General features: G+C 32.1%; 1 protein-coding gene and 1 long non-coding RNA gene across 2 annotated transcripts in view; one reads left to right on the top strand and one right to left on the bottom strand.

Annotated features, from left to right (window-relative positions):
* Nucleotides 1-13,614, bottom strand: part of LOC143057471 (uncharacterized) — a 364,231-nt gene that overhangs the window by 49,764 nt on the left and 300,853 nt on the right. The gene's annotated exons all lie outside the window — the stretch shown is intronic.
* On the top strand, nucleotides 5,971-10,053 carry LOC143057084 (uncharacterized). Its single transcript, XR_012972625.1, has 2 exons — nucleotides 5,971-6,075; nucleotides 9,208-10,053. It is a non-coding gene; the product is annotated as an uncharacterized LOC143057084 (long non-coding RNA).

Here is a 13,614-nt window from a genome sequence, read left to right as displayed (position 1 = left end):
TTGCATCCGAAGATGATTATTATAGATTATCCATCAATATTAAATTAACCATCACAAACGCGGACCGCGAAGAGGACACCCATACATAGAACGTTACATGTACAACTATGTTTCAAATTACACGGCAAAATGCATATTGAGCATTTGTGGACTTTTCACCAGTCGAAGACCTATATAAATATCTTTGGTTGATTTTTTATCGCTGTTGTCTTGCTGTCGTATTGTTGATTGATACACACACTAACATTTTTGAATCCGTCAACATGATTAAAAAATCATTTAAAGAAAGTATGAAATTAAAATACTAGTTAATTTGCAAATATACATTTTGATGAAATTGAAAATATAAATCTTAGTTCTTCGCCTCTCTATCTTTTTAACATATATATATCTAACTATTTTGTTTTCTACTTTTTCAGATAGTTATTGATAACCCAAAAAATATATGCTATGTCCATTCTGGATTTCTTGGCCACAATAACGATGCCTTCTGCTATCAGCAAATCCGGCAGATTGGTCCAGGACTGGAAAATGATTTCCCAGCACACTGTTTTATACTGGCTGACAGTATCTACCCAAATGCACCACCTCTTGTAACTCCTTTTAAGTGTACGGATATCGTGCGAAGACCAAGACTTGAACAGAAGAGAAAACGGAAGTTTAATCTATTACACAGAAAAAGAAGGGTGTATGTCGAACACGTTATAAAGGAACTAAAGACATTTAGGGTAATTGGTGGGCTCTACAGACACCCGAGATGGGAAATGTCATCTATTGTTGAGCTGTGTGCTGCCCTGGCTAAGAGAAGAGCTGATTTGATTAAAGACGTTTACAGTTAATAGATATACTGGCTTTTGAATATGTTTAGATACTTAAATAAATCTTAGTGTATGTAATTACAAGTTGTATCTGTTTGAATTGTTTTCTCAAAGTTAACAAATGTGTTGGTTTAGATTATAAACTTGTTCAATTAGTTTTAGACTTTAAAATTCTATTATTATTTAAAAAGATATATACATCGTTCTACTGTTTAATTGTTAATAAATGCCTTAGAGGAAGCGGGACATCTCAAAATTATCGAAAAACTTGTATATAATATTTCTTCACTTTGAGCAAACACAAAAGTAAATTAGCATCAAAACTAAAAAGATTTTTTTTTTTTATTTTTTTTTTAAGTGCTTTAAAGCCCTTTTCCATTGCAGAGGATATACTCAAAAGTAGATTTTCATACATGTTTGTGTTTGTGTCTCTTCATTTGGGGATTTTAATATTTTATTGTTAATCTTTAAAAAAATGTGTTTAATAAAATTATTGGTCTCTTCAAAACTGAGTCGATCCAGAGCTTTACATTTTGTGTTAAAAAATGCATAATACTTATTTCAGATAAAAGGCATAGACTACAATTCATTGAAGGTTTATCATCACTTTATTTAATTGTTGTCGTAAAGTCGCTTTAAAGTATAGCTACGAATGGATTACGAACTTAACATATAAGAATAAATTGGAAACTAGTGATACGAAAATGTGAACAACAATTACCTATAAGAAATAGTGATATATATATTTTATTTATATCCCCTTTATACGCTTTTATACCATGAACATCGATGAGACACTGTAAACGGATTTCACCAATGAGCTTAAAACATTTGTTTCATCATTCATTTTTTTATTTTTTTAGATAAGGTTGTACAAGTTCCATTTAAACACGAATGAGTATCAGTAGTTTAGAAGTGTTCAAGACATATTCAGGTGCTATTCTTAATTTAATAAGGGATCTACCATTCAATTTGTGTGTGTGGGGTGGGGGGGGTAGTTTCAAAATGGCAGGACTGAAATTTGATTTAAAAAAGGAAGGACATACGTTTCGATTGAATAAATGGCAGGATGAGCACATGGGCAAAATAGACAGGACCAAATATAGTGAAAAATAAAAATGCAGGACAGAGATTACAACTAAAAAAAATCCAGGACACATTTTTATTTTATTGTGCCCCCCCCTAAAAATCAAATGGTAGCTCCGTATAACCTTGGATGTATGACATTAAGTGATATGTATATACCCCTTACATTGTGATGCAGCAACTGGTCTACCATGATAGGAATACTAACCGCATCCTATAATTTCAAAAGGAGGTCTCTCGAGAAATCATGCATTGAATTTGCGCTTCAGAATTATGCAAAATTTTACGAAACTAAATTGAATCTATAAGAGAAAAAAAACTTCATCTTATCTGTGAGACGATCGATTTAAAGAAAAGAGTACTTCAGCAGCAAAATCATAACTTTCCCTAAGCAGCAGCAGCAGCAGCAGCAAAACCCCATAAGAATAAAAGGAGCATAAAAGGAAGCTATAAAAGGTCCCAATATGACCATTTTATCACAATTCAAACAGGAAAACCAACGGTCTAATCTATTTTACAAAAAAAGAAACATTTATAAAACATACCAACAAACGTCAAGCACTTTTCCTGACTTAGGACAGGTGCATATAATATATGCAGCGGGTTTGAACGATTTAACAGGCACCAACCTTCACCCCAAACCTGATACAGCAGTATAACATTACAAACGGAAAAGACACACTATAAAATATTAATTGAAAATGGCTTTACTCTTAGACTATAAATAATTGAATGTAATATGAAATCGTGTACCAGTGTTTGTATGACTGACATATCTGCAAATTTACTTTTCATATGCTGTAATGGCTCTTGCTCTTTCTGCATGAAAGAAAATAAACTTTCAGAAAGCAAAAAATAATTAAATTTTGCAGCCATCAGATACATTTTCTTTTCTCTGTTTTGACTCCTTATAATTATAAAATTTTGATTTAATTCTTTGCAAAAACTTCTAAGTAACCTAAATAAATGTTCGTAAGTTGACAAATAACATTGCACATTAACATAACAACTGTAAACATACAAATGTCGACTTCACCGAAAACTTAAATAATCAATTTGGAAAAATATGTATCAAATATGTCAACTTAAATAAAAAAAAATCGTAAGGGTTCCGCGGAACCCAGTGTCTCGCCTACTTTTGCTGTTAATCGCAGACTCAACAAAAATGAGGAAAAACATCAATAAACATTTCCCTCTCGATACTGTCTTTTGATTGAAAGAAGCCTTCAAATTTGGTAAAAATCCAGGATAGTTTATGAATCTAATAAATGTTTTATAAACTTTGTCTGCAGACTGTATGTAATGTTAACTGGAAGTAAAACTAAGTCCATTTATAAGTAAAATACGGAAAAAATGGAATTTTATTTTTACAAAATTTACTTCTGGATACTTTCTTATGATCATAAACAAGCTTCTGTCCAAGTTTAGTAGAAATCCAGTATGGTTTACGAAAGTTATTAAAATTTCAAAAACTTTAACCACAGGGTGAATATTTGTGGACGCCGCCGACACCGACGACGGAATGTAGGATCGCTTAGTCTCGCTTTTTCGATTAAAGTCGAATAGTGGAAGATATTAGCAAGCAAAATCGAGGGAATTGTGCAAATGATGATACAAGCATGAAAATTACCACAAAGCATCATTATTATATACTTTGTAAGAAATAACTGCTGGCCATTAAAAAAAAATATTCAAGATGACCAAGGCCATTTTCTAAAATGGCTGTTTTCTTTAGTTTAAAAATACTGATTTTTCTGGAAAACTTTTCTTTGAACTTCTTTTAGTAAAAACCAATTACCAGGTTTGGTGGCTACCTTCCTTATATCACATATTTATTAAAAATGAATATTTGACATATCCAGTATTTGCGCATGCGCGAAAATGTAACAAAATTCTTTCAAAAACATTTGAACTATTTACTATAAATTAAGTGTTTTTGGATTTCTAATGATATTATGAATTGGTTTAATAACATTTTTCAATGTTATGATCGATACACATGTGTTTCACACTTTTGTGCATGTGAAAACTATTTATAGACATCAAGAGCGATTTGTATGCACTACCAGGCAATTCTCAGGTATTCGATGGTTAAGGCGAAAATGTGGTTAATCCGGAGAAACATCAAATGTAACTGCAGATCAGCCATTTTTGGAAATGCCTAAGCAAATTCAATGGAAATGGCCTGATTTGTAAGGAACATATAAGTGTATCGTCACGTTTGGTGATTTCACATTGAAATGACTTGTTATAAAACTCCGGGTGATATATTGCGTGATAAGGGACAGACATGTTGTCTTACTGAAGCCAATATTGCAACACCAAGAACGACAGATTCTTTTTATGTATGTTCAAATGTACCTATGACTAGACAGGCGCATCACACAACTGCATGTTTTTTGCTTAAAAAATGTTAATTTCAGATTATGAAAAGCTAAACTCAGAATATATAATTATGTCATGACTCTGTGACGTTCAATGATTTAAAAGACTGGTGTAAGGAAATAGAGTCATCTCGACCACAGTTTAATTCCTGGCGTTCAATTATAAATTAAAAACTTCTTCTGATTTTGGTATTATGCTGATTTCATGAGTGAGATTTCGTACTTTTAAAACAGTCCATATAAAGCATGATAGCGTATTGTTTTCGGTCTTGATCGTGTAAATTATGCTCGATCGTTACCGACTCATCTCACTACTGGACGAAAAAACAACTGTCCATACCAGTAACAGTCGTTGTACGACTGTCTTAGTCTGTAAAAGACAAGTAATGACTGTCAAATCTGTCATATTTCGTTGCAACAGTTCATTTATGTCTGTCCCAACGTTTCTACGGGTTGTGAAAGTCAAATAATGCTACCATCAGTCATTTCAGAACTGTTGCAGTGGTTTTCGGCGTTGTCACAGTCAAAATTTATTGATTACAGTCTTTCTAATAGTTGTGGCAGTTGCATAATGTCCGTCCCAACCTTTTAATAGTTGGGACAGTTAAAATTTGTTTGTGTCAACATTTCAGACGTTGATGCAGTCAAAAAATGTTTGTCACAACGTTTTAAGAGTTGTGACAGTCGATAAATGTTTGTTACAACTTTCTAAAGGTTGGCACAGTCATTAAATGTTTATTACAACTTATAAAAGGTTGACACAGTCGTTAAATGTTTAAAACAAACACTTCATAGGTTGATACAGTCGGTAAATGTTTTAATACAAATATTTTAGCGTAACGGTAGCCCATCAGTGTAAAAAAAAGTTACGTCTCACCCGGCTCTCAAGATTTTATTTTGTTGTGAAATAGTCCATTACTGAGGGGGGATAGGACCTTTATCGGGACTCCGGGATTGGTTGTTTTTAAATCCGGGATTTCGGGATTGACCCTTTCGGGATCCGGGAATTCTTTTTTCGAATTTCGGGACCTCGGGATTTCGTGTTTTTTAAGCCCGGGATTTCGTGTTTTTAAGCTCGGGATTTCGGGATCAGGACCCCTCCTATCCTCCCTCATTACTTATACTACTTGTCTTTTTGTGAGATTGTAAACATGTTTTGCTGTTTATTCATTTATTTTGCGATCGTTGTTTGTCTTTTGCCGTTTTCCATTTAATGCCGTGGCATTGTCCGTTCATTTTTGACAGTCATGTGCGTTTGACTTTAAATAATCCTTTTGATATCCTTACTTTTTATTTTATAATATCTGTTATATAACATTTTCGTTCATAACTGGTTTTAAAACCAGAAGCTTTCGTTTAAAATAGAGTTTTAATATTATTGCAGAAGAATGAGAAGATGATAATGGATTCATTCAAATTTATACTTGAAAAAGAGATCGAAAAAGTTTTGATAAATTCTGCGCAATAGAAAAATGTACAAGGGTGTACCTGAAATAAATTTAAAGATTATGACTAAGTTACCAATATTGTACATCATAATAAAACAGTTTTAATTCGAATTACACCAAGAGGGACATTTCCGATGATTAAAAAAATAATTAGTAAAATCTGACTGTCAAGTTTCATTAAAAACGGAAAACAATTCTTCACCGTAAACGTTTTACCCTCTTTAATTTTTTGTCGGCAAAAAAACCAGGACCTCAGGTCGGCAAACTATATTTTTACACAGGTATAAACTACAGATGTTAGACCACATGTTCAATAATCTGAGCTGGAAATTACAATCGGTGAGTAGAAATTATCAATATTTTAAAGCATGTCTATCGAATAATCATGGATTCATAATTTTGAAGGGGAAATGTGCACATTTGTCGACTTACAGACCTTACAATATTTGTTCTCATTGGCGGATCCAAGGGGAGGGTTCCGAGGTTTCGACCCCCCCCCCCTGTTTTTTGCCGGGCCCGCTCAATGCATTTGAATGGGGACATATAGTGGGACCCCCCTTTTTTGTCCTGGGTTTGACCCCCCCCCCCTTTTTAAATTGCTGGATCCGCCACTGATCCTACGGAATCTATATTGAGATACCCCGATAGGCTATATAGCTATGAATCGACGATCTATATTTACACACTCGTGCATAGTTGCATATTCCTGGGAAAATATAGGCTTTAAGCTTCAATGTTAAAGTTGTGCGTCATAATAAATGAAATCACTGAAAGTTAAAAATGACACCATTCCCCTCCCCCTATTATCATGTGTATGTCATTTATTCCCTTAACTATTTTGCATACATCAACCTGAGTGGAATACAAAAAAGGTTACTCTAGCTATCCTCTCCTTTTTTGTAGAAAAAATTTGGTGGATTATATAGGGAATCACTCATGCATGACTGGATCCTGCCCCTAAGGACAGTCAGCAGCCCTGTCCCTTATGAAAAGTTCTGGATCTGCCACTGACTTATATATCATGTAGTGTACATATTGTATGTTAATGAATTACTAACTCATGAGTTGTGTCTTAAATTTGCATGAAATACTTGTCACTGGACATTTTATATAACCAACAACCAACTGATCTTTACATGTACGTAATGTGTTTCTTATCATGCTTATGCTGGATTACTAGTATTTCCTTGGTTTTGCTTTATCACCTGATAGTTTTTGTTCTATTAAGAATGCATTGTGACGTCACAATTTCCATAAAAAAAATCATGCATAGTCATAGTACATGTAGTACAAACACATATGATTTGATCATAAAATGTTATGAAAGTATTAACTTTAAGATTAGATAGTGACTTATTTAGCAAGTGTCCACTTTCATTTAGATTTTAAATAATTCTCAAATCATGGACAACAAAACATTATCAATTTGATAATAGCAGGCATTGGGGCCCTTTATAGCTTGTTGTTCGGTTCGAGCCAAGGCTCCGTGTTGAAGGCCGTACTTTAACCTATAATGGTTTACTTTTTAAATTGTTATTTGGATGGAGAGTTGTCTCATTGGCACTCACACCACATCTTCCTATATCTATTGAAAGTGAATAGGTATTTTAAAATAGCAATAATCTTCAAAATAAAACAATATTATTAAATTAATGTTCCTCAAACAAGACACAGAGTCATAAACAGTTGCCATTTAAACACACTTGATGAAACGAATTGTGTTAATTCAATTAGTAATTGTTTTATCATGTACATTGATGTACTACATTGTTTAAAAAACACATATTAAAAGAGCAAAGCTAGCATCATAAAGTTATTCATTTTAGATTTAACATAGAATTTATATTAAATCACTATAATTTGTTAATACTTTGAACCTAAACTATATATAATTATTTTATGTGAAATTTTCATATAAATTGTGCCCTGTAAGCATTGTTTTTTCAAAATACATTTGTGCCATATATGTTATCTCACTTACAAGTAGTAACATTCAATGGTCATTTTATTTATTCCGCAATGATTAAGACCCTTCTAATCATGAGTCAAATTTTTTGACACACATTCAATTGTGTTTTGGTTAATTTATTGTTGCATAACTGTTGGGTTGATGCATCATTGATATATATCCCACATCTCCTTTGATCATGTGCATTCACATACCACTGCAGATTTTTTGCAAAGTATTTTATGAAGCTCAAAATATTTTTTATAGATATAGTATTATCCAGTAAGTTGTCACAAAATTTAATGTGTTAACTGCATTGTACATGTTGTATCTACTAATTTAGTCTATAAATTTATTTTTATTCAAATTCAAATATTTGTATTTACTGCATATGACCATGCAAATGTGACATTAAAATAGGTAATAATCAGGATGTTAACACTGGATATCCATAGGTAATAATCAGAAATGATGTAACTATATAATATACAACTGTACAAATTTAGACCCAATAGCTTATTGCCCTGGGGGATAACATTTAATCTGCCATTGGTATAATGATATGATTTTATAGTAATGTTCACAAATTATCATGATTATCAAAATTGTCCTCTTCAAAATTTTAATAACTTTTTCAAAACAAATTATGATTTAAGTATTTATGAAACAGCAGGATATACTATTATTTTGGATATAAAAATGCAAATTTTAAAAGTAATCTAGTTATTGATTTATTAAAAAAAAAGTGTTGTCTGATCTGCAAAGCATTATTTAATGCAAGCTGTAATAACAAATGAATAAGTAAAAAGTATTCAGGGTAACACAAAAAATGTAAAAATTATTAAACTCAAGGATTTAAAACTTTACCTCAGGCCTGGGATGGTTAAGTCTGGGAACAATATATTTACATTACAAAGGTTTATTCATTATATGCACTAGACAAAGGTAAAGTCAATATCATCTACATGTATAAAGTAACCATGGTAACAGTGCATTTATTTATTTATTTTATTTTTTCATTCCTTAAACTTTTCTTTGTCATGGTTGTAGTATCAAATTGAATATATTTCATATTAAATGATAAACATAATTAAAATGAACAAAAGAAATAACCTGTTGTGTTTTAGAGGGAAATAACTATGTCCATGATGTCTGACTTTAAAGAATTAATGAAATAAAGTATGGTGTGAGCCTCAGTAAGACAGTAACCCTTCAATGAAAGTACACAATCACACGTAAAAAATCATTAATGCAGGAAAAAAGACAACACTATGTAACATTTAGACCCCCTTAAAAGATTTATTTTTCTTGTAAATAGGGACTTGAAAATAGAATTGTATTAGTGCTAGAATTTTTCGGTTATCGAATGAGAATTGCTAGTTTTATCGAGGTAAATACAGTTATTGTAATTAACTTTCTTATTATTGCACAATGTATATACATGTAGTATTATAAATTCCATGTATTTATTATTAGTTTAACATTTACTGTTCTTGAGTCTAAATGTTTATTTTATTTTGTAGAATTATACTGAATATGTATCATGTGTATTGGTTTGACCATGATTCCCACTTAGAATATGACGCCTGCTAGTACATGTGCACTTTAATGCATAGGAAATATAGATGTCACTGAGTCGCTCGTATAGCAGCAAATTGTGAAACAAGGGATTAATTCATTAGTTAATGCTAGTTATCTATTGATTTTGGAAATTATGAATATGGCGTGCCACATTATTCCATGATGATGATGTGATGTTCTGATTAAATTGGACAAGAAGAAAATTGTGCCTTGTACAATGTTGTACAAATAGGAAACTTACAAATTGTATAAAAGAAGGACCACATTACTGGAGGACTAATTAACTTGGATTATCATGATCAATTGTGAATTTGGAATAACAAAATTTTGTAGTTGCAGTGAATATTAATAGTGCAATCATACATGTACATTGTTTCTGAATTCCATGATTACCCAGGATAATTATTCATTTAAAAAAGCAATTTGGAATAATGAAAATGCATAGTTTCAGTGAATACTACTAAAAATAGTGCATCATATCTGAATTCATGAATACTTTTAATTAGTGGATAATCAGTCATTTTAATATAATAACAATATGGATAATGTGAATTTCTAGTTCCAGTGAAATTTACAAAACAGTACATGTATATCACATCTGAAGTTTATGTTGGCATTGCAACTGTTCACTACCTCCAGCATATCCAGGATGTATAAAAAGATCTTAATCAACTATGAGGGTCTCGTGCAGTCCCTGTCAACATGGTCAATTGTTTAGTGTCAAATGACTGCTTGCTGTACTTAAATTATTAAAGTCTGAATTTAGAATTAAATACAAATCTTAATTAGCATAATTAGTCATGTTATTGGCCAAGTATTTGAAACAAATAAACCATGCATGTACTTTAAAGTATGATTTTATTATCCCTCCTGCAACAAAAGTTGAAGTACATGCATGCAAGAACTATGTATTACAATCTGGCAGTGGCTAAAGCGTACCGTTTTGTATTTAAGCTTCACCAGATACATTTTAGATGCTGAAAGGCCTGGATACTTCCTTATGTTATGAAGTTTCTATTAGTGATTTGTCCATTGCACTTTACCTAGTTTTCATGGTACACTACATGTACATGTAACTGCTTGAAAAAAAATTATTACTGTTTGAACAGTCATGACCATGATGACAGTCACAGTGAAATACACTCCAAGTCTTAAATGTATAACATATGTATATTAATTGAGTTATTGGATTAATTTTATGGTATCTTGAAAGGTGTACATGTCTCATTGTATGTCAGGCAGGGTTGGCCTGATCCTGACCTCATTTCAAGGATCAGTGATTAAGGTTACTTCAGTTACATGTAATTTGTCAAGTTTGTTTCTCACACATGTCAAATACTACAAGCAGTAGGAAAAGTAGGTCAACCATATTTGGTGTATGAAATGAGTGTATGTCTAATTGCAAGACTTACATCAGACTTTGACCTCAATGAAAATGTCATGGTTCATTGAACAATGCTAAGTTTTTGTGATTTGATCTATTTCCAAATGTTTCTCAGATGCTATCATGGCTATGTACAGTATAAACTACATGTACATGCATGACATGTATAGGATCACTATTTTTGGCATATTATTGGATATGCATAAGTTAGTTTTCATGGTTTGGATGTTTTAAAGAATGTTAAGTCTATTTCACAGACAGTATAAATCACTAAATTTTGGGTATGGAATGTCAGTTTGTAGGGTGTAAATCATCTGTCTGGCATGGTTAATTTGACTGCAACTTCATTTTCAAAGGTTAATGAAAATTGAAATTTTGTGTGATACTTGTACATGTAGTAAAACCTTCATACATGTAGGCAAATCGGACATGACATTTCAGCATTTGCACATGCAGTCACTCTTGTTTACATTTGACACCAGTGATCATGTCTACCATATTTATTTTACACATGTAACTGCTTTTGGATAACAAAAGTCTGACCACTATTAAAAATTGTTATAATTCATTTGATAATACATTTGTACTAGGTATTGTAGTCTTGTATTACTTATAAAAAAGAAGATGTGGTATGATTGCCAATGAAACAACTATCCACAAAAGACCAAAATGACACAAACATTAACAATTGTAGGTAACCGTACGGCCTTCAACAATGAGCAAAGCCCATACCACATAGCTATAAAAGGCCCCGATAATACAATGTAAAACAATTCAAACGAGAAAACTAATGGCCTTATTTACGTAAAAAAATGAACGAAAAACAAATATGTAACACATAAACAAACGACAACCACTGAATTACAGGCTCCTGACTTGGGACAGGCACATAGTATTACATAAATAATGTGGCGAGGTTAAACATGTTAGCGGGATCCCAACCCTCCCCTAACCTGGGACAGTGGTATAACAAGTATACTGTATGATAACCAGAATAAGGAGTTGTGGTGTGAATTTCAATAAGACAACCATCAACCGTGAACCAAGTGATGTAATTGTAAGTAACTGTACATCCTTCAACAATGAGCAAAATCAGTTCCGCATAAGTGTGATAATGAAAAACCTTTAACAGGCCTAGCCATATTGGATGACGTAACACGATGTAAACAAGTTTAGCATGTTTAGATGAGAAACCCAAGTTTGATTTGAATACAATGTATACAAAAGCAACATTGGTACGTCAGTGATGACAAATATATTGTGGTTAACCAAAGACTTGTACTATAAAAGACAATCATCTGCCCGTATTCATGTTTTTTCCTACAAATCTTGTATTTGCTTTTGAATAAATGCCTTCTAAATATATATCCTAAGATTTTCCATAAACACAATAAGCATTACAAAGTCATACATGTATAACGCACTAAACCATTATAGGTCAATGTACGGCCTCAGGCGCGTATCCAGGGGGGTGGGGGGTTTAAACCCCCCTTTTTTTTTGGACGATCAAGGCATTTGAATGGGTTAGGGACACCCCCTTTTTAAAATGGCTGGATCCGCTCTTGGGCCTTGGCTCACACAGAACAAAAAAATACAAAGGGACCCAAAATATTGTCTGTACATCTAGTGACATTGTTAGTTTTCTTTATTGATTGAATAATATTTCATTATTGTACAAGCATTTATAGGATTAAATAATTTGAATTTGAATAATTGAAATGGGAAAATATTTTGGATAAACGTTAGTACATCTGATCAACTGAAACCACATAAGAGAATCCGATGTCAGTCTTTAGAATTTAACAAGACCGGAGTCTAAAGAATACATCAAGTTCTAAACCATGATGTGAAAAAAATAAAAGAAGATTTGATTTCCCTGTCTGAAACAATGCGAGTTTTCTTGTTTTGAACATTTGAACTTTCACTGGCGCTAGTTATTTTGTCGGGTCTTGTACAGTACGTCCATCTACTAGTATTTACATATGTAGGGTATAAAATTGTTTGCGAAAAATCCGGTGAAAATATGATTTTTTTCGCGAGTGATAATATTGTTTTACCTCAATCATGAATGCTGACATGCTATTTACATGTATCAATTACAATTGAACTTCAAATAGACCATTCCGTACAAAATACAATACTTAATATTGAACTATTCAAAAATAAAATACGATAAAATAAAATAGATTAAATTCAGATAGATTTAAGATTTGTTTGCCAATGAGACAACTCTCCATTCAAATAACAATTTATAAAAGTAAACCATTATAGGTCAATGTACGGCCTTCAACACGGAGCCTCGGCTCACACCGAACAAAAAAAATATAAAGGGACCCAAAATATTGTCTGTACATCTAGTAACTTTGTTAGTTTTCTTTATTGATTGCAAATATTTTATGTCATTATTGTAGGAGCATTTACAGGATTAATTTGAATTTGAACAATTGAAAATATTTTGGATAAATGTTAGTACGATAGCTGATCAACTGAAACCACATAAGAGAATCCGAGGTCAGTCTTTAGAATATAATAAGACCGGCGTCTAAAGATTATCTAAAAAAGTTCTAAACCGTGATGCGAAAAAACTAAAAGAAGATTTGATTTCACTGTCTGAAACAATGGGCGTTTTCTTGTTTTGAGTATTTGAACTTTCACTGGTGCTAGTTATTTTGTCGGGTCTTGTACAGTACGTCCATCTTCTAGTAAAATCCGAAAAATCTGGTGAAAATTTGAATTTTTCTTGCGAGTGATAATATTTGTTTACCTTAATCATGAATGCTGACGTGCTATTTACATGTATCATGTGTATCAATTACAATTGAACTTCTAATAGACCATTCCGTACAATATACAGTACAAAGTCGAGTTAATATTGAACCATTCAAAAATAAAATACGGTAAAATAAAATAAATTAAATTTAGATAGATTTAAGATTTGTTTTTGTTAAATGTCCATGATAGCTTT

Source organism: Mytilus galloprovincialis, chromosome 13 (genome assembly GCF_965363235.1).
Source record: "Mytilus galloprovincialis chromosome 13, xbMytGall1.hap1.1, whole genome shotgun sequence".
In the NCBI taxonomy this organism is placed as follows: Eukaryota; Metazoa; Mollusca; class Bivalvia; order Mytilida; family Mytilidae; genus Mytilus; species Mytilus galloprovincialis.
Note: the sequence above shows the minus strand (reverse complement) of the source record. Positions and strands in the feature narration are given on the sequence as shown.